This window comes from Mobula hypostoma, chromosome 14 (assembly GCF_963921235.1).
Source record: "Mobula hypostoma chromosome 14, sMobHyp1.1, whole genome shotgun sequence".
NCBI lineage: Eukaryota > Metazoa > Chordata > Chondrichthyes > Myliobatiformes > Myliobatidae > Mobula > Mobula hypostoma.
In genome coordinates this window covers 61,164,266-61,187,004 of record NC_086110.1, presented here as the reverse complement: position 1 = coordinate 61,187,004, position 22,739 = coordinate 61,164,266, and positions in this window count along the sequence as shown.

Sequence of the window (22,739 nt, the reverse complement as noted above, 5' to 3'; positions counted from 1 at the left end):
CCCCACCGATGACCCCTTCTCCCGTCTTCAACCCTCCACTTCTTCATGGACACCCCGCTCTGGTCTTCTGCCTGCTCTGGATCTCTTTATTGCCAACTGCCGACGGGACATCAACCGTCTCGACTTCACCGCACCTTGTCCCCATTCCAACCTCACTCCTTCGGAACGCTCTGCTCTCCACTCCCTCCGCACTAATCCTAACCTTATTATTAAACCCACTGATAAGGGGGGTGCTGTTGTAGTCTGGCGTACTGACCTCTACCTTGCCGAGGCACAGCGACAACTCGCGGATACCTCCTCTTATTTACCCCTCGATCGTGACCCCACTAAGGAGCACCAGGCCATTGTCTCCCACACTATCACCGACTTTATCTGCTCAGGGGATCTCCCATCCACTGCTACCAACCTTATAGTTCCCACACCCCGCACTTCCCGTTTCTACCTCCTACCCAAGATCCACAAACCTGCCTGTCCTGGCCGACCTATTGTCTCAGCTTGCTCCTGCCCCACCGAACTCGTTTCTGCATACCTCGACACTGTTTTATCACCCCTTGTTCAATCCCTTCCGACCTATGTTCGTGACACTTCTCACGCTCTTAAACTTTTCGATGATTTTAAGTTCCCTGGCCCCCACCGCTTTATTTTCACCATGGATGTCCAGTCCTTATATACTTCCATCCCCCATCAGGAAGGTCTCAAAGCTCTATGCTTCTTTTTGGATTCCAGACCTAATCAGTTCCCCTCTACCACCACTCTGCTCTGTCTAGCGGAATTAGTCCTTACTCTTAATAATTTCTCCTTTTGCTCCTCCCATTTCCTCCAAACTAAAGGTGTAGCTATGGGCACCCGTATGGGTCCTAGCTATGCCTGCCTTTTTGTTGGGTTTGTGGAACCATCTATGTTCCGTGCCTATTCTGGTATCTGTCCCCCACTTTTCCTTCGCTACATCGACGACTGCATTGGCGCTGCTTCCTGCACGCATGCAGAACTCGTTGACTTTATTAACTTTGCCTTCAACTTTCACCCTGCCCTCAAGTTTACCTGGTCCATTTCCAACACCTCCCTCCCCTTTCTAGATCTTTCTGTCTCTGTCTCTGGAGACAGCTTATCCACTGATGTCTACTATAAGCCTACTGACTCTCACGGCTATCTGGACTATTCCTCTTCTCACCCTGTCTCTTGCAAAAACGCCATCCCCTTCTCGCAATTCCTCCGTCTCCGCCGCATCTGCTCTCAGGATGAGGCTTTTCATTCTAGGACGAGGGAGATGTCTTCATTTTTTAAAGAAAGGGGCTTCCCTTCCTCCACTATCAACTCTGCTCTTAAACGCATCTCCCCCATTTCACGTACATCTGCTCTCACTCCATCCTCCCACCACCCCACTAGGAATAGGGTTCCCCTGGTCCTCACCTACCACCCCACCAGCCTCCGGGTCCAACATATTATTCTCCGTAACTTCCGCCACCTCCAACGGGATCCCACCACTAAGCACATCTTTCCCTCCCCCCCTCTCTCTGCATTCCGCAGGGATCGCTCCCTACACAACTCCCTTGTCCACTCGTCCCCCCCCCCATCCCTCTCCACTGATCTCCCTCCTGGCACTTATCCGTGTAAGTGGAACAAGTGCTACACATTCCCTTACACTTCTTCCCTTACCACCATTCAGGGCCCCAAACAGTCCTTCCAGGTGAGGCATCACTTCACCTGTGAGTCGACTGGGGTGATATACTGCGTCCGGTGCTCCCGATGTGGCCTTTTATATATTGGTGAGACCCGACGCAGACTGGAAGACCGCTTTGCTGAACATCTACGCTCTGTCCGCCAGAGAAAGCAGGATCTCCCAGTGGCCACACATTTTAATTCCACATCCCATTTCCATTCTGACATGTCTATCCACGGCCTCCTCTACTGTAAAGATGAAGCCACACTCAGGTTGGAGGAACAACACCTTATATTCCGTCTGGGTAGCCTCCAACCTGATGGCATGAACATCGACTTCTCTAACTTCCGCTAAGGCCCCACCTCCCCCTCGTACCCCATCTGTTACTCATTTTCATGCACACATTCTTTCTCTCACTCTCCTTTTTCTCCCTCTGTCCCTCCTCATATACCTCTTGCCCATCCTCTGGGTCACACCCCCCCCCCGTCTTTCTTCCCGGACCTCCTGTCCCATGATCCTCTCGTATCCCCTTTTGCCTATCACCTGTCCAGCTCTTGGCTCTATCCCTCCCCCTCCTGTCTTCTCCTATCATTTTGCATCTCCCCCTCCCCCTCCAGCTTTCAAATCCCTTACTCACTCTTCCTTCAGTTAGTCCTGACGAAGGGTCTCGGCCTGAAACGTCGACTGCGCCTCTTCCTATAGATACTGCTTGGCCTGCTGCGTTCACCAGCAACTTTGATGTATGTTGCTTGAATTTCCAGCATCTGCAGAATTCCTGTTGTCAGTGGAATGATAGTCTGTTTTAGGGATGTTGATTAAGAGGTGATGTCAGTCAGGGCACCGAGTACAGCTAAACAGTGTAACTGGGTCCTGGGTGTAACATGGACAGGCAGATGATAGGGAAAATTGCAGTCAGTGAGATGAGGCGGTGCAATGTGGGGGCAAAATCAAAACGGGTGCTGAATACAGGACTGACGGTGTTTTTGAATGCGCGCAGTATATGGAATAAGGTAGATGATCTTGCAGGCACTTTAGAGAAAAGCAGTTATGATATTGTGGGCATCACTGAGACATGACTGAATGAAGATTATAGTTGGGAGCTTATCGAAAGGACAGGCAGGTTTGTAGAGGGGGTGGAGTGGCTCTGTTGGTAAAAATTGAAATCAGATCCTTAGAAAGAGTGGCAAAGGATCAGGAGATGTAGAATCCTTGTGGGTAGGGTTAAGAAACTGCATTGGTAAAAAGACCCTGATGGGAGTTGCATACAGGCCTCCAAACAGTAGCCAGGATGTTGGATATAAATTTCAATGTGAAATAGAAAAGTCATGTAATAAGGGGATTACAATAATCACGGGGATTTCAAAATGCAGATAATTTAGGAAAATTAGGTTGGTGCTAGATCCCAAAGGAGTGAATTTGTAGAAGACCTACAAGATGGATTTTTAGAGCCGCTTATGGTTGAACCTATTAGGGGAAAGACAATTCTGGTTTGGGTTTTGTGCTATGAACCATATTTGACTAGAGAGCTTAAGAACATAAGAAATAGGAGCAGGAGTCGGCCATCTGGCCCATCGAGCCTGCTCTGCCATTCAATAAGATCATGGCTAATCTGGCCATGGACTCATCTCCACCTAAATGCCTTTTTCTCCATAACCCCTAATTCCCCTACTATGCAAAAATCTATCCAACCTTGTCTTAAATTGAGGTAGCCTCCACTGCTTCACTGGGCAGAGAATTCCACAGATTCACCACTCTCTGGGAAAAGCAGTTCCTCCTCACCTCCATCCTAAAGCAACTCCCCAGATCTTGAGGCTATGTCCCCTAGTTCTCGTCTCGCCTACCAGTGGAAACAACTTTTCTGCCTCTATCTTATCTATACCTTTCATAATTTTGTATTTTTCTATAAGATCTCCTCTCATTCTTCTGAATTCCAGCAAGTACAGTCCCAAGTGACTCCATCTCTCCTCATAGTCTAGCCCCGTCATCTCTGAAATCAACCTGGTGAACCTCCTCTTCACTGCCTCAAGTAAGGAGAGCAGAATTGCATAGAGCTCTACAAGTGCAGCCTCACCCCCAGGACCATGTACAGTTGCAGCATAACCTCCCTGCCCTTAAAATCAATCCCTCTAGCAATGAAAGCCAATATTCCATTTCCCTTCTTGATAGCCTGCTGCACCTGCAAACCAACCTTTTGTGATTCATGCACAAGCTCTCCCAAGTCCCTCTACACAGCAGTGTGCTGCATTATTTACCACTTAAATAATAATCTGATCTTTCATTTTCCCTTCCAAAGTGGATGACCTTGCATTTACCAACATTGTATTCCATCTGCCAGACCCTTGCCCACTCATTTAACCTATCTATATCTCTCTGAACATTCTCTGTAGCTTCTGCACCATTTGCTTTTCCACTCAATTTAGTAGTATCAGCATACTTGGATACAATACTCGGTCCCCTCCCTCCTCCAGATCGTTACTATATATCGTGAACATTTGTGGGCCCCGCGGCTCACCTCTCAACACTGATTGCCAACCAGAGTAACATTCATGTATCCCAACTCTCTGCTTTCTTTTAGTTAACCAGCCTCTATCCATGCTTATATATTACCCCCAATGCTGCATATCCGTATCTTATGGATAAGTCTTTTATGCAGCATCTTGTTGAAAGTCTTCTGGAAATCCAAGTAAATAATGTCTATCTGTCCCCCCTCCTATCCACTGCGCTCAAGGTAAAGGTAAAGGAACCCTTGGGAGGCAGTGAATATAATATGATAGAATTCACCCTGCAGTTTGAGGAGGAGAATATAAAGTCAGATGTATCAGTAATACAGTGGAGTAAAGGACATTATAGAGGCATGAGAGGGGAGCTGGCCAAAGTTGATTGCAAAGAGACACTAGCGGGGATTATGGCAGAGCAGCAGTGGCTGGAGTTTCTGGGGCAATTCAGAAGGCGCAGGATAGGTACATCCCAAAGATGAAGTATTCTAAAGGAAGGATGAGGCAACAGTGAGTGAGAAGGGAAGTCAAAGACAACATAAAAAACAGAGAGGGCATATAAGAGAGCAAAAATTAGAGGGAATCGAAAGGATTTGGAAAACTTTAAAAAGGAAAAGAAGGCAACTTTAAAAAAAAAAGTAAGGAGAGAAAAGATACATATGAAGATAACCTAGCCAAAAATATCAAGGATAATACCAAAAGTTTTTCAGATATATAAAGAGTAAAAGAGGCAAGAGTAGTTATTGGACTGCTGGAAAATGACAAATGAACTTAAGTATTTTGCATTAATCTTCACTATAGAAGACACTAGCAATATGCTAGGAGTTTGAGAGTGTCAGGGAGCAGAAGTAGGTGTACTAAGGAGAAGGTGCTTGGGAAGCTGAAAGGTCTGAAGGTAGGTAAGTCACCTGGACCAGATGGACTACACCCCAGGGTTCTGAAAGAGATAGATGAAGAGATTGTTGTTATGTTTTATGACTTCAAAACATTAAACTAATCCAAAGAAGACACGGGGGTCCAGGAATGCAGATTACTTTGTGTCAAAAAGTAGCCTGATGACATATGCAATTAACATATTTTTACATATAACCCATAATTAATTATTTAAATAAACAAGAATGCTTAATATATATATAATACCACTCAAATATTATTGCAATATTAAATACAAAACACACCTCCCTGTTTAGCTACAAACTCCAACTTAATAGGGAATGCATCTCCACTATATACACAGTACATTATATAATACAACTACTATATACATACATCCAGAGCATAGTAAATTTCTAAGCTGTCTCATTCTGGTTTAAAGATTTAATCCCTGTGGAGGACGTCTTTCCTGACAAGGAGGCCCAGTCTTCCTGACAACTTCAGGGTCTGGAGCCTCCCCACTGGTGGTGGTAGGAGTTGACTCTGAGACTGCAGGAAGTGGTCTGACAGAAGTAGCCACCCTCCTTTTCCTTTTTACTTTTTCTAGATTGTGCATCTTGATCTTGGGAAGGTGCATTTAGTTCACTAGAATATTCTCTAAATAATCCTTCTATTGCTCCCTTTATGATCTGGTCCCTCCTCGTGGTTTCGGCATACACAACATCATCCGATGAATCCTCTGTTTTGTTTGTATCTCCATTGACTCCTTTCTTTTAGGCATTCCATCTATCCAGCTGGGCTTTGGTCTTTGCATCTACTTTTACAAGCAGCTTTTTGTCTCCCACCTGAAGCTCATGCAATAACCTTAATGCATGTAGAGTAGATTCTGGTTCTTCATATCTCAAAAGCTGAATGCTTGCAACTTTCCTGAAGCTTGCTGAACTCTCTTCCAGCTTAAAACCCAGCCATATGTTGTAAGTAACTACCTGATTTAGATATCAGAAGCCTTTTCGGTTGCAGACCACTGCTCTCATCATTTTCAGACCTCTGAGCAGCATGGTCCTTCCTTGCCATCATTGGCACAGAGTTTGGCACCAATGCCCATTTGTCCTCTGTTGGGCAATAAATAGCTCATGGCATTCAGCCTGGAGGAAGTTGTGCGTCATCCAGTACCCCTCCTAATATGGTTTCAGTTGACTTTCTTGCAGGGGATATGGCATGCGGCTGGTGGATGTCTCCAATCAAGTTGTAGTTGTCTCAGCCAATCATGTCCCCACAACGCTGGTCCTTCTGTTCTTACCACATACGTTCAATGTGGCTTGTTTGTTGTTGTATTTCACTGTCACGAACGTCATTTCCACAGGAGTTATCTTTTCTCCAGTATAGGCTCTTAGTTGGATATCGGCATGTTTTAGTTTAGTTCCTTTAAACTGATGTTCAAACCTATTTTGTGGAATGACTGAAACAGCTGGAGTCTAATTACATTTTAATTCATTTCCAGTTTGCTTCAGACATAAGCCATATTGCTTGTCCATTTAAAAACGCAAACATGAGGAAATCTGCAGATGCTGGAAATTCAAGTAACACACATAAAAAATGCTGGTGATCACAGCAGGCCAGGCAGCATCTATAGGAAGAGGTACAGTCGATGTTTCGGGCCGAGACCCTTCGTCAGGACTAACTGAAAAAAGAGAAAGTAAGAGATTTGAGAGGGGGAGGGGGAGATTCTGACACCTCCATCCCCTTTCTTGATCTTTCTGTCTCTCCGTCCCCTTTCTTGATCTTTCTGCCTCTGTCTCTAGAGACAGCTTATCTACTGATGTCTACTATAAGCCTACGGACTCTCACAGCTACCTGGACTATTCCTCTTCCCACCCTGTCTCTTGCAAAAATACCATCCCCTTGCAATTCCTCTGTCTCTGCCACATCTGTTCTCAGGATGAGGCTTTTCATTCCAGGATGAAGGAGGTGTCCTTTTTTTTTTAAAGAAAGGGGCTTCCCTTCCTCCACCATCAACTCTGCTCTCAAACGCATCTCCCCCATTTCACGCACATCTGCTCTCACCCCCATCCTCCCGCCACCCCACTCAGAATAGGGTTCCCCTTGTCCTCACCTACCACCTCACCAGCCTCCAGGTCCAACATATAATTCTCTGTAACTTCCGCCGCCTCCAATGGGATCCCACCACTAAGCACATTTTCTCCCCCCCCTTTCTGTTTTCCGCAGGGATTTCTCCCTACGCAACTCCCTTGTCCATTCGTCCCTCCCCCATCCCTTCCCACCGATCTCCCTCCCGGCACTTATTCTTGTAAGCGGAACAAGTGCTACACATGCTCCTTACACTTCCTCCCTTACCACCATTCAGGGCCCCAGACAGCCCTTCCAGGTGAGGCAACGCTTCACCTGTGAGTCAGCTGGGGTGATGTACTGCTTCCAGTGCTCCCGATGCGGCCTTCTATATATTGGCGATACCCGACGCAAACTGGAGACCGTTTCACTGAACACCTATGCTCTGTCTGCCAGAGAAAGCAGGATCTCCCAATGGCTACACATTTTAATTCCACATCCCATTCCCATTCTGATATGTCTATCCACAGCCTCCTCTACTGTCAAGAAGAAGCCACACTCAGATTGGAGGAACAATACCTTGTATTCCGTCTGAGTAGCCTCCAACCTGATGGCATGAACATTGACTTCTCTAACTTCCGTTAATGCCCCACCTCCCCTTTGTACGCCATCCCTTATTTATTTATTTACTTCCTCGTTTCTTCCCCCCCCCCCCACTAACTCCTTGCCCATCCTCTGGGCTCCCCTCCTCCTTTCCACCTAGGCCTCCCATCCCATGATCCTCTCCCTTCTCCAGCCTGGTATCCCTTTTGCCAATCACCTGTCCAGCTCTTGGCTCCATCCCTCCCCCTCCTGTCTTCTCCTATTATTTCAGATCTCCCCCTCCCCCTCCCACTTTCAAATCTCTCACTATCTCTTCTTTCAGTTAGTCCTGACAAAGGGTCTCGCCCCAAAACATTGACTGTACCTCTTCCTAGAGATGCTGCCTGGCCTGCTGCGTTCACCAGCATTTTTTGTGTGTTGCTTGTCCATTGCTAATTTTCACATTGTAATTCTCAATCCTGTGTCACTCTCATCAATATCAGATTTTCCATTAATAGCATGCAGATGTTATGAACCAGCAGCAACAGCTACGAAACTGAAACAGGGTTTATAAACAAACCACAAGATTTATTAACCTCTGCTCAAAACATCGAAAAGTAAACGAACGACTAACTTAACCGGAAGTTAACAGTTAGGCGACTATATCGAACAAACAGCCAAACCTATAAACTGTTCTTAATGGGTTTTTATCCAAGCACAGACTTGGTGGTGAATTCAAAAGTCCATGTGATTTATACAGTCATTAAGGAGACTTCCCTGAAACAACGATTCCTTAAAAGTAATGACGAATCTGCCGATCGCAGCCAAGAGATGCCTTGTCCGAAGGAATCACAAAGAAATAAAGGAACTGACCTTTTGACTGGAGGGTGGTCACTGCACAAACCTTCCCAACTTTGCAGGGGTTTAACTCAAATGTGCATGCCACAATTCCTGAACAAAGATTTTAAAAAGTTCAATCATTCCCAAGACGCTGAACGACATTAACTTTACCCAATCCTTTGAACTCTGATAACTCTGGTAATGCCTTCACTCTCTGATAGTGGACTGTACGGGGAAAAATAAACACGCAACAAACAATACCGGTGGGGTCTGCAAACATCCGACCAGCAACAACAACGCTGCACAAAAAGAAAAATGAGAACTAGTGGTGGGCTTTGTTTAAATACCGTTCGGAACATGCCATCATGTGACATAACACCACCTCACAGTCATGAGACAATTACATGCCCATCACAAGATGTGTAACACAGGTTACTGCTTTTTTTGAAACTGCAACTTGACTTTTTATCTTTTTCCCTTTTCCATATGATTCCTCCTGGCACCTTGTGGCGCACCATGCAACAACCTTGCTGTTTCTTCAGCATTTTGCCTAGTTTATCATGAGGCCGATTTGCTAGCTTGGCACTTAACCCAGCATGGATGGAAAGCATGCAAGGAGCCAGCCAGATTTGAACCCATGACCGTGCACCTTGAAGTCTGGAGCTATTGCCACTACATTACCGGCCACCTATACTCTTCCCTGTGCAGTCCATTTATTTATGTCCTTCTAACATGCTCTCTTGTATGTGTCCTGCTTCATTGCATTTTCTGTAAGGTTTGCCTTTAAATCAGCATTCATTTAGTGCACGTGAGCTCCTGCCACAATGGGAACACAATTTGTTCGGCCAGGCCAGTTTCTGATTAGACATTGCAATTTTGTTCACACTCACTCTCTTTCCTGAATCCAACTCAATTGCATCTGTTTGTGGTTTCCATTGAAACAGAAATTTCAATTGCTCTTTTGAATGTAAGTTGTCCTTCAGTTAGGAACCATTTTTGAATGTTTTCTTTAAAGATTCCTCAAACTCAACCATCTCTTAGTGCATGATTAAACTCATCACCAGACTGACAATGCTTAGACAATCTTTTCAATTCAGCCACATATGCTGAAATGACTTCCCCTTCTTTCTTTTCATTGAGGAGGATCTCATTGAAATTTAACAAATATTAAAAGACCTAGAAAGAGTGGTTCTGGAGATGATGTTTTCTACAGTAGGAGAATCTAGGACCTGAAAGCATAGCCTCATGGTAGAGGGATGTTCCCGAGAAGGAATTTATTTAGCTAGATGGTGGTGTATCTGCGTTATTCATTCCTATGGACACCAATGGAGGCCAAGTCATTGGGTATATTTAACACGGAGGTTGATAGGTTGTTGGTTAGCCATGGTGTCAAAGGTTACAGTGAGAAGGCAGAAGAATAGGGTTTAGAGGAATACTGAATCAGCTGTGATGGAATGGAGGAATAGACTTGATGGGCCTGGTGGCCTAATACTGCTCCTATATTTTATGGTCTTGTGCGTTTTCATACATCTCATGCTAAAGCAGGCACCTCCAAAAGTGAATGTTCTCCAAGTCATTGTACTTTGAGGCCACAAGCTTTCCAAGATATTGAGTGTGGTGAGTAGCCAGCAAGGATAGACTGCATGGTGTCATCGAGGAATAGGGTAAAGAAGTATCATGCCATTGGCTATGAGAGAATGTGGTGTAACTTGGCTGCAGAGGGTAACAACTGTGCAGATTAGATACAGTACCAAAAAGATTAAGTAAACTCATTTTCAAAGGATTTAAGAATTTTTCAAAGAAGAAACTCCAGAACAAAAATGATTAAAAACAAGATTAACTTAATTTGTCATATGCACATCGCAACATCAAAACATACAATGAAATGCATTACTTGCATCGAATCAAATCCGTGAGTATTGGCTGAGCGTCCCACAAGTGTCACACACTTCTGGCGCCATCATAAGATGCTTAACTGACTAACACTGATCTTTGTCTTTAGAATGTGGGAGGACACTGGAGGAAACTGGAGCACCTGGAGGAAACCCTTGTGGTCACAGGGAGAATGAAAAAACTCCTTATCAGTGGCGGGAGTTGAACCCAGTCAGTGATTGCTGGCATGGTAAGGTGTTGCACTACCCATGACACTACCGTGATTCCTCTGTTTACTAGTTAAATCACAACTGTTTATACAAATTAGTGTAATGGTGTAGACACAGATGCATTTAGCAGCTTCCGGCAACATGAGAGAGGTCCAGGCCTGTGATCATCCATGAAAACTGGACGAGATAAATCAAGGGCAACCACATAAAATGCTGGAGGGACTCAGCAAGTCAGACAATATCTACAGATGGGAGTAAATTGATGCTACTGGCCAAGAGATAAACCAAGATTTAAAATTAAGTTGGGGTCAGAACCGGAGGAAACAGTGAAATGAAAGGACTGTGATGGTGGGGAAGTATATTAGATGATGGTGCAAGGCAAAGAGGGATGATAATGGAACAAGGTGGAAGCAAAAGGCAAGGTCTTTTTCCCCCTCCCCCTCCATCTCATCTCTTTCTCCCCCCCCCCCAAACAAATACAGCCTGCCCCATTAACTCCACTATCTACGGCAGGTGCGCCCAACCTGTGGTCCACAGACACCTTGCTTAATGGTATTGGTCCATGACATTAGAAAGGTTGGGAACCCCTGGTAGGGTGATATGTGCCAAGCGCCCCATCTGGCATGGAGGTACCACCACGCAGGGTTGGAAACAGCTGCAGAAAGTTGTGAACTCTACCAGCTCCATCATGGGCACTAGCCTCTCCAGCACCAGGACACTTTCAGAAAGCAATGCCTCAAAAAGGTCCATCACTAAGGACCCCCTCGCCCAGGACCTGCCCTCTTCTCATTGCCACCATCAGGACTGGTCTAACAACACTGAGGCTGTCTGCAAGAAGAGTCAGAGCCGTCTCTATTTCCTGAGGAGACTGAGGTCCTTTAACATCTGCCTGACGATGCTGAGGATGTTCTATGAGTCTGTGGTGGCCAGTGCTATCATATTAGCTATTGTTTGCTGGGGCAGCAGGCTGAGGGTACCAGACACCAACAGAATCAACAAACTCATTCGTAAGGCCAGTGATGTTGTGGGGATGGAACTGGACTCTCTGACGGTGGTGTCTGAAAAGAGGATGCTGTCTAAGTTGCATGCCATCTTGGTCAATGTCTCCCATCCACTACATAATGTACCGGGTGGGCACAGGAGTACATTCAGCCAGAGACTCATTCCACTGAGATGCAATACAGAGCGTCATAGGAAGTCATTCCTGCCTGTGGCCATCAAACTTTACAACTCCTCCCTTGGAGGGTCAGACACTCTGAACCAATAGGCTGGTCCTGGACTTATTTCATAATTTACTGGCATAATTTACATAATACTAGTTATGGTGCAACTGTAACGAAAACCAATTTCCCCTGGGATCAAGAAAGTATGACTATAGGAAGGAGGTACAAAAGCCTGAAGACACACACTCACTGCTTTAGCAACAGCTCTTTCCCCTCTGCCATCAGATTTCTGAATGGACAATGAACCCACGAACACCTCAGTATTTTTTCTCTCTTTTTGCACTACTTGTTTTTTATATTTATAAAAATAAATAAAGGCATCCGTTAGTCTTGTGAGTCCATGGATCTGCACCTGGAAAGTCTTCATTCTCCAGGGCGCAGGCCTGGGCAAGGGTGTGTGTGTGTGTGTCCTATTGTTTTATTATTATGTATTGCAATATACTGCTGCCCCAGAAGAACAAATTTCATGACATATGTCAGTGATATGAAAACTGATTCTCAGTCTATGTCATTGTAATCCACAGAAGGAAGGACAAATAGAGTTATAGAGAGCCATAGGGAGATAAAGCACGAAGACTGACCCTTCAGCCCACCAAATCTGTGCTATCAAACACACAATTAACCAATCCTATACTAATCCCATATTCTCATTAACTTTCTCCAGTTTCTACCACTCAGCTGTGACTGGACAATTATTACGTAGAAGGGTCAGCCTCCAACATGGGCTCAAGGATTGGGGATGTGAACTGAGATCAAATGTGTCTGATGAGATCAGTAACAATGTGCCTTATAGCCTCCGTCCATGAAGTAAGCCTCCAAACATTTGAAAGAATATCCTCTATTGGTGGTAGTGTGATCACTTGAGTTGAGTACAATGTCCTCTTAAGGGATTGTCCACTGGTGGGTCCTCAGGCACCTGTAGAGGCTGACCCGGGATCCACATACTCTGGTGCAGTGTAGGCAAGAGTAAGTCGAGGCTGTGGTTAGTGCCTGGGTCTTCTGGATTTCCAGTCTCTGCTTTCATAGCTGCCACTTGTTCTCTGTGGCACAGGAGAGGCTAATCTCATGTAGCACAAGTCCTTGTTGAACAGAGTGCAATGTATCTGAGTGCAATGTCTTCCCAGTTTTAGAAGTACAAATACCCCCTACACTCTGTTTCACTATGATCATGTTCTTAATTCAGAGTCGTAGAGCTGTTTGTCTTTTTGCCGATTTACGTTAATCCTCTTAGACTGTATTATCTTTCCAAACCTTGCCTGTAAACTGGCTGTTAAAATGTCTTTAATGACATCTGATTCCACCACCTCCTCATGAGCAATTCCAGATATCAGTCTCCTTCTGTGTAAAAGACTTATTCATCAAGTTGCAGTTAGCATAACACTTTACACTGTCAATGATGCAGGTTCAATTCTACCAATTTTATTTCCACTTTGGCCTCTTACCTCTTCTCTCCTGCCTATCACTTTCCCCTGGGTCCCCTTCTCTTTCCCTTTCTCCTATGGTCCACTCTCCTCTCCTATCAGATTTATTCCTCTCCAGCCCTTCACCTTTCCCACCCACCTGGCTTCACCTATCACCTTCCGGTTATCCTCCTTCCCCTCCACCACCCCCCCAACCCACCTGTTCATTCTGGTGTCTTCCCCCTTAAACTGGCTGAGGAACTAACCTTCCCCCCAAAAAAACCCAGCTCTGAAACATTTGACAACAAAGCAGAAGAAGTTAGATTTCCCTTAAAACGTCCCCAGTAGAAAATCTATCACCACCACCAACCTGATCACAAAGGGTTAAAGGCAGACAGAGAGAAGCCAGGTCCAAATTCATGACTGCAGTCAAAATAAAATGTTCTGAAATGAGAAAGGAATCTCAAGATCATGGCAATACATTTTTGTGTCTTCGTTTGCACAGCAGAAAAACAGGTTTAGTGAACATACTGCTGAGTTTACTTGTGGACATCTGGAGTGTACAGCAATGGGGATATTGTTCTGAATCACTTTATATGCAGAAGCATAGCCAAATATTGGGAAAAATGGGTGTAATTCAGAATGTGACCATTAAAAATGGACTAGAACATGACCCCATCTTTAATAGTAATGTATTTGAATCCCAAACCATTTTTGTGAGATTATCACATTGGTCAAATCTGATTGATTTCACTCTGTCGGATTTCCATGGACATTGCTTGTAACTAGACCGTGCTTTTCCCCCAGGTGGTGAAGTTTGTTCAAACTGTGTTTAAATTGTAGGAAAGAAAATGCGGAAGTTTACAAAGTTGGGTTTCTAAAAGCTGTGGCTAACTTTGTGTTGCCAGCTGTGGTCCAATGCACTAAATTCTTGTTTCTGTGTCAGACGGTGTGACTGAGTCTGGACCCAGAGACTAAGGTCTGGCACACTGATGGAGCTCTCCTGTCCAGTTGGTGTATTAAATTGAGATCATACCTGTTCTCTTTGGCCCCGCACATTTGGTGGATAACACTTGGGTGCCTGGGCCTTGTTATCCCCTGTATCTGTACAAAATAGTGTACATCTACAGAAGGAACTGCAACTCAGTTCAGGGGCATTTCCCAACTATCTGAACTGAGGAGTTGAATACACTGCATACCTACCTGCTAATGTCTACCCCAGACATCTACCCCATTGTGCCTCATTTCGTTCCAACGGGACACCAGAAAAGGAAGCTCAGTGTATGTTTTGCACCTTGGCCCCAGAGGTACACTGTTTTGTTCGGCTATATTCATGTATGGTTGAAAAAAAGAACTGAGATGTCCAGAAGTCAAAGCCTAATGGTGGGAGCCATGTGTCTGTGAATCAGTTGTGGAAGTCACAGACCCAAAGAGTGCGATTCCGTGAGTGCGCAGGCTGAGAAAGATGGGGTTAGAGGACTGGGTGGGTGGGAGGAACGGGCTTGATTTCCTGTTGTTGCTTTGTCACTTGGTATGTTCTGTTGTGTTCTGCGTCGCTCTGTTGAGCACAGTAGACATGCGATGTTGGTGCCAGCATGCTGGTACACTTGCAGGCTGCCCTCAGCGCACCCTTAGCCATTGACGCAAACGATGCATTTCACTGTATATTTCCATGTTAAGTGTGACAAATAAATCTCAAACTTGGCTAAAGTGGTAAGTGTATCTCTGGGTCAACGTTCATAAGTCAAATGCATGGTAAAATAAACCTACTATTAAATTTTACCTCTTCAAAGAAGGACTTAACACCCGTCATGTTTCATTAATCATTTTGAAAGTTGCCAATGAAACAGTTTTCACCATTCGTTCATTCTGTGAATTCCAGATCATGGCCGACCACTGCCTGAAACAATTTACCCTTACTTATTGATTTATTTATTTAGACCAGTGGTCCCAAGGTTTTTATGCCATGGATCCCTACCATTAACCAAGGGGTGCATGGACTCAAGGTTGGGAACTCCTGATTTAAATTTATAGTTCTGGCCCTTCGAGTCATGGCTCCCCCAACAACCCCGATTTAATCCTAACCTAATCATGGGACAACTTACAATCACCAACTAACCTACCCGGTCCATCTTGGGACTGTGGAAAGAAACTGGAGCACCCAGGAAAAACCCATGCATTCCTCGGGGAGGACGCACAGAAACTCCTTACAGAGGACACCGGAACTGAACGCCAAACTCTGATGCCCTGAGCTGTAATAGCGTTGCGGTGCCCATGTACCCCTCATGTCATCTCTGTACCTCTTTGACGATACCTGCTGTTATTAGAGCACTTCCCACAACTCGTGTTCTCAGTAATATCCATATTTATTTATTATATTTCCACAGTTTGCCCTCTTTTGCCCATTGATTGTTTGCCAGATTGTGTGTAGTTTTTCATTGATCATATTGTATTTTTGTTCTACTGTGAACAATCTACAGGTACGTTGGCCTTTATTAATCAAAGTACTGAGTGTAAGAGCTGGAATGTTATGGTGAGGTTGTATAAGGCATTGGTGAGGCCGAATCTGGAGTATTGTGTTCAGTTTTGGTCACCAAATTACAGGAAGGATATTAATAAGGTTGAAAGAGTGCAGAGAAGGTTTACAAGGTTGTTGCCGGGACTTGAGAAACTCAGTTACAGAGAAAGTTTGAATAAGTTAGGACTTTATTCCCTGGAGGGTAGAAGAATGAGGGGAGATTTGATAGAGGTATATAAGATTATGATGGGTATAGATAGAGTGAATGCAAGCAGGCTTTTTCCACTGAGGCAGGGGGAGAAAAAAACCAGAGGACATGGGTTAAGGGTGAAGGGGGAAAAATTTAAAGAGAACATTGGGGGGGGCTTCTTCACACAGAGAGTGGTTGAAGTGTGGAATGAGCTGCCAGACAAGGTGATAAGTGTGGGTTCTTTTTTAACATTTAAGAATAAATTGGACAGATACATGGATGGGAGGTGTATGGAGGAATATGGTCCGTGTGCAGGTCAGTGGAAGTAGGCAGAAAATGGTTTAGCACAGCCAAGAAGGGCCAAAAGGCCTGTTTCTGTGTTGTAGTTTTTCTATGGTTAATGACCGCAGTGTAGTATATTGTGACATATATGTACTTGGATAACAAATTTACTTTGAACTGTGAACTTCGAGTGCAGAGCATTGTCTAAAAGCAGAGTTGCAGTTGTAATGTTAAGTGACTTAACTTTTGTAGCTTCCAACAACTGGATAAAACAGGCTAATAGGGACAGTGGATGCCAGTACGTTAACTGCTAAAGAATAGCTTTGTTTGTCACATGTACAAGAGGACAGGGAGGGAGGCAAAAGATGTGGGGGTGTGGCATTGCTAAGTGATAGTGTCACGGCTGCAGAAAAGGAGGAAGTCATGGAGGGATTATCTACTGGGTCAGTGTGGGTGGAAGTCAGAAACAGGAAGGAGGCAATAACTCTACTGGGTGTTTTTTATAGACCCCCCCCCCAATAGTAACTGGGTCATCGAGGAGCAGACAGGGAGGCAGATTCTGGAATGGTGCAAAAATAATACGGTTGTTGTGATGGGAGCTTTTAACTTTTCTAATATTGACTGGCATTTACTTAGAGCAAGGGGTTTAGATGGGGTGGAATTTGTTAGGCACGTTCAGGAAGGTTTCTTGCCACAATATATGGATAAACCAACTAGAGGAGAGGCTGTACTTGATCTGGTATTGGGAAATGAACCAGGTCAGGTGTCAGATCTCTCAATGGGAGTGTATTTTGGAGATAGAATTGTGATCACTATCTCCTTTACCGTTGCGCTGGAGAGGGATAGGAGCAGACAATTTGGGAAGACATTTAATTGGGGTAGGGGGAAATATAATACTATTAGGCAGGAACTTGGGAACATAAATTGGGAGCAGATGTTCTCAGGGAAATGGACAACTGAAATGTGGTAAATGTTCAGGGAACATTTGCATGGCGCTCCGCATAAGTATGCTCTATTCAGGCAGGGAAAGGATGGTAGGGTAAAAGTACCATGGCGTACAAATGATGTGGAAAATCTAGTTAGGAAGAAGAGAAAAGCTTATGAAAGGTTCAAGAAATTAGGTACTGATAGAGTTCTAGAAAATTACGTGGTTGTCAGGAAGAAGTTTAAGAATGAAATTAGGAGAGCCAGGAGGGTGCATGAGAAGTCGATGAGCAAGATTAAGGAAAAACCCCCCCAGGCATTCTACAGGTATGTGAAGAGCAAGAAGATGAGCTGTGTGAGAATAGGACCAATCAGGAGTGACCGTGGAAACATGTGCATGGAATCGGAAGAGGGAGCGGAGGTATTTAATGAACACAAACAACAGGAATTCTGCAGATGCTGGAAATTCAAGCAACACACATAAAAGTTGCTAGTGAACGCAGCAGGCCAGGCAGCATCTCTAGGAAGAGGTACAGTCGACGTTTCAGGCCGAGACCCTTCATCAGGATTAACTGAAGGAAGAGTGAGTAAGGGATTTGAAAGTTGGAGGGGGAGATCCAAAATGATAGGAGAAGACAGGAGGGGGAGGGATGGAGCCAAGAGCTGGACAGGTGATAAGCAAAAGGGATAAGAGAGGATCATGGGACAGGAGGTATTTAATGAATACTTTGCTTCAGTATTCAACCGGGTAAAAGACCTTGGCAACTGGGATGACATAACAGCTGAAATGCTTGCGCATATAGACATTAAGAAAGAGGATGTGCTGGAGCTTTTGAAAAGCTTTAGATAAGTCACTGGGACCAGACGAGATATACCCCAGGCTACTGTGGGAAGTGAGGGAGGAGATTGCTGAGCCTCTGACGATGATCTGTGCATCATCAATAGGGATGGGAGAAGTACCTGAGGACTGAAGGTTTGCAAATGTTGTTCCTATCAAGACACTGAAGCAGGGATCCAATCGCAGACCGAGTACTGTGCACACTGTGATATTTCAAAGAGGCAACAAAGTCGGCATCAAAGTTCAGGCGGAGATCAAAAGCTCCAGAGAAATCCAAAAGCCAGAATCAGAAAACGGGCAGAGTCAATAGTCAGATGGACAGAGTTCAGATACAAATTCTGGAAAGGCTCAGGAAAACTCACTGGCACAATCTGGCGACAAACAGGTGAAAACACAGGACTGAAGTACACTGAGCAATAAACAGAGAGGCAGATGATAGGTGGAGCACAATGAGACGGAAGTGGCAGCAAAACAGGTAATAATGAGAAACGGGTGAGAGACAGAGTACTCAGTAATACAGGGGCCGGAGTAGAGCAGGAGTGGGGACAGGAGAACATGGGGCATGAAAACAAACAAGAGCACATGGCAATACAAAACCACAGAATGACGGTTAGGAGGAAACACACAAAAAGACAGAGTTCAACTGGAGGTACTGACAGTTCCCTATTTCAAGAAATGAAGTAGAGATAACCCAGGAAATTATAGACCCGTGAGCCTTACTTCAGTGGTGGGCAAGTTGTTGGAGAAGATCCTGAGGGGCAGGATTTATGAGCATTTGGAGAGACATACTCTGATTAGGGATAGTCAGCATTGCTTTGTCAAAGGCAGGTCGTGCCTTACGAACATGATTGAATTCTTTGAGGATGTAACAAAACACATTGAAGGTAGAGAAGTGGATTTAGTGTATATAGATTTCAGTAAGGCATTTGATAAGGTTCCCCATGCAAGTCTAATTCAGAAAGTAAGGAGACCTTGCTTTGTGGATTCAGAATTGACTTGCCCACAGAAGGCAAAGGGCGGTTGTAGATGGTTCGTATTCTACATGGAGGATGGTGACCATTGGTGTTCCATGGGTTTCTGTTCTGGGACCCCTCCTCTTTGTGATCTTTATAAATGACCTGGATGAAGAGGTAGAAGGATAGGTTAGTAAGTTTGCTGGTGATACAAAGGTTGGGGGTGTTGTGGATAGTCTGGAGGGTTGTCAGAGGTTACAGCAGGACATCAATAGGATGCAGAACTGGACTGAGAAGTGGCAGATGGAGAAAAATCCAGATAAGTGTGAAGTGGTTCATTTTGGTAGGCAAAATTTGAAGACCGAATACAGTGTTAATGGTAAGACTCTTGGCAGTGTGGAGGATCAGAGAGATCTTGGGATTCGTGTCCATAGGGCACTCAAAGCTGTTGCTCAGGTGTTGTTAAGAAGGCGTATGTTGTGTTTGCATTCATCAACCATGGGATTGAGCTCAAGAGCTGTGAGGTAATGTTACAGCTGTATAAGACCTTGGTCAGACCCCACTTGGAGTACTGTGTTCAGTTCTGGTCACCTCACTACAGGAAGGGTGTGGATACTATAGAAAGAGTGCAGAGGAGATTTACAAGGATGTTGCCTGATTGGAGAGCATGCCTCATGAGAATACGTTGAGTGAACTTGGGCTTTTCTCCTCGGAGTGATGGAGGATGAGAGGTGACCTGATAGAGGTCTATAAAATGACGTGAGGTGTCGATCATGTAGATAGCCAGAGGCTTGTTCCCAGGGCTGAAATGGCTAACATGAGGGGCATAGTTTCAAGGTGCTTGGAAGTCGTTACAGAGGGGATGTCATGGGTAGGTTTTTCACACAGAGTGATGGGTGTGTGGAATGCACTGCCAGCGATGGTGGTGGAGGCGGATACAACAGGGTCTTCTAAGAGCCTCTTAGATAGGCACATGGAGCTTAGAAAAATAGAGGGCTATATGGTAGGGTATTTCCAGGCAGTTTCTGGAGTAGGTTATATAGTTGGCACAACATTGTGGGCCAAAGGGCCTGTAATGTGTTGTAGGGTTCTATGTTCTATGTATGTTGAAGGTTAGAGTAAAATGCCCCGTTTGCGTAAATGACCAACACAGTCCAAGGATGAGCTGGGGGCGGCCCGCAAGCATTGTCATGCTTCTGGCACCAACATCGTGTGCCCAAAATATTACTAGCAGGTGCGTGCATCTTTCAAACGTGAGAGGAGACTGAAGCATTCTGAGGGAATTCTCACCAGGGCTGAATAACTTGGCAACGATCAGGGCTACAGGTAAGATCTCCTGTAGAAATTATCTGGGATTGGTGCACATCTCAGATTTCTTAATCATTAAGAAAAAATCATCTTCCTGAAGAAATAGATGAAAATGAAAGAACGTAACAGTAGAGTATACAGTAGGCCTTTCGGCCCACAATATTGTGCTGACCATTTAACCTTTAGTAAGGCTAATCTAAACCTTCCCTCCTACATAGCCCCCCATTTCTCTATCACTCACCTGCTTACCTCAGAGTCACTTGGGTGTCCCATGTGTATCTTCCTCTACCACCTCCCCTGGCAGTGTGTTGCATGCTCCCACTAATTTCTGTATGAAACCTTACCTCCGACACCCCACACCACCCCCCCCCCATACTTTCCTCTGATCAACTTACAGTGATGTCCCTGGTACACTTGACAAGCGTAGGATAACATTCTGCAGTTGGTTCAGTGCAATATGTTTGTGCAGCTTGTTGGGAAGTTCCAAGTGGAGTTGGCAAGTTTTGCATTGAGGTAAATAAAGAATTCAATGTTGTTTCTATATTGTATAAATAAGGTAAAATTCTGCTGACATAGCACCCGCAGTGGCCCTAGGACAAAGCGGCTGGCAAACGTCCTTGTACCACTGGTTCCACAGCTGTTAGAATATGGCATCCAGTTCCGTGAAGGCAGAGGATGGTTACAGGATTTGACAGAAATGGTTACAAGATGAACAGAAATGGTTCCCAGGATGAGAGGCGTCAGTCAAGTGGATGGTCAGGAGGGGCTCTTTTGAGTTGACGTTAGAGAAGATACTCAAAGTCCTGAAGGATTCAGACCGTCAACTGCTCGTTGGCATAAGAGTCAAGAACCAAAGGACATTGAATTAAAGTGATTGCAAAAAAGGAGCAGGAGTGACATGAGGACTAAATCTACTTCAGGCAGTGAATATAGAATTAAGTACGCTACAGAACACTTCATCCCATGATGTTGCACAACCTTTTAATCTAACCCTTCCCTCACAGCCCTCCGTTTTTCTTTTATCCATGTGCCCAGCTGTATCACCATCTGGCGTTGGTGGTTGGGCACTGCCCAGGATCGAAATAAGCTGCAGAAAGTTGTAAACTCAGGCAGCTCCATCATGGGCACCAGCCTCCCCAACATCCTGGACATCTTCAAGGAGCGATGTCTCAAAAAGGCACTATCCATCATTCGGGATCCCCATTACCCAGGACATGCCATCTTCTCATTGCCACTATCGGGAAGGAGATACAGAAGCCTGAGGGCACACACTCGATGTTTCAGGAACAGCTTCTTTCCCTCTGCCATCTGATTTTAGAATGGACATTGAACCCAAGAACGCTACTTTTTCTTTTCTCTTTTTACACTCTTTATTTAATGTATTATATACACATACATATATATTTAATGTAAATTACAGTTTATGTATTGCAATGTACTGCTGGCACAAAACAATAAATTTCCCAATGCATGCTAGTGATATTAAACCTGATTCTGATTCTGTCTAAGAGTCTCTTAAATGTCCCTAATGTAACTGCCTCTACCATAATTAGATCTCTTGAACTTGATCTTGTAGTTGTGTCCTCCAAGAAGCAAGGCCCATCTCTACACTCATGCCACTGCTGTTAAAGGAACATTCTTGGATAGAGGAAAATGGACACCAGTAGTTGACGATCAGTAACGAAGGTGAACTCTCTCCCATACAAGTAATAGTTGAACTGCAAACCAGACTCAAAGCCTCTCTGTCGATCTGTGTGCAATTCTGAATGTGGGGCAAAGGCTACAGGGTGTTCACTACCATCACTCATAACATGTGACATGACAGCACCTATACCATAAGGCAAGGCATCGCAGACAAGCTTCAGTGGACAATGTGGATCCAAATGTGTGAGTACAATGTCTGACGACACCATTTCCTTTTGGAGAACACCTTACACTGTTTTGTCAATTGCCATTTCTTTCCAGTCTATAGTACTTAGTTGAAGACATGGAGCACAGTGGCCAGGTTTGGCAGGAACCTGTTATAATAATCGACAAATCCTAAAAAAGCACAGCAACTGTAACCTTCCCTTTGGCCTTGGGGCATTGACCACTGCTTGAATTTTCTCAGCACAGTTGTGGGTTAATGGTGTGCCCACAGGAAGTGATGCTCAGTTTAAAGAATTCATAACACTCACCACTCTCTGTGTCAAGAACTCACTTCTGTCATCCCCACTATACTCTTCTCCAATCACCATCAGATTTTTGCCCTCCTGTATTACCCATTTCTGTCCTGGGAAAAAGTAGCTGGCTGTCCACTCCAAATATGCCTCTTTAGCATCTTGTAGATGCAATTGTTGCTTTCAAGAGGGAAGTAGTGAGTGAAACACAAGGGGAAGCGGGGAGAATATCCTTGCTGAGTTTCAGGGATGGAGCTGAGGAATGGGACTGACTGGAATCCTGTCACAGAGGGCCAGAGGGTCAAATGGGAATGAACTCTTTAAA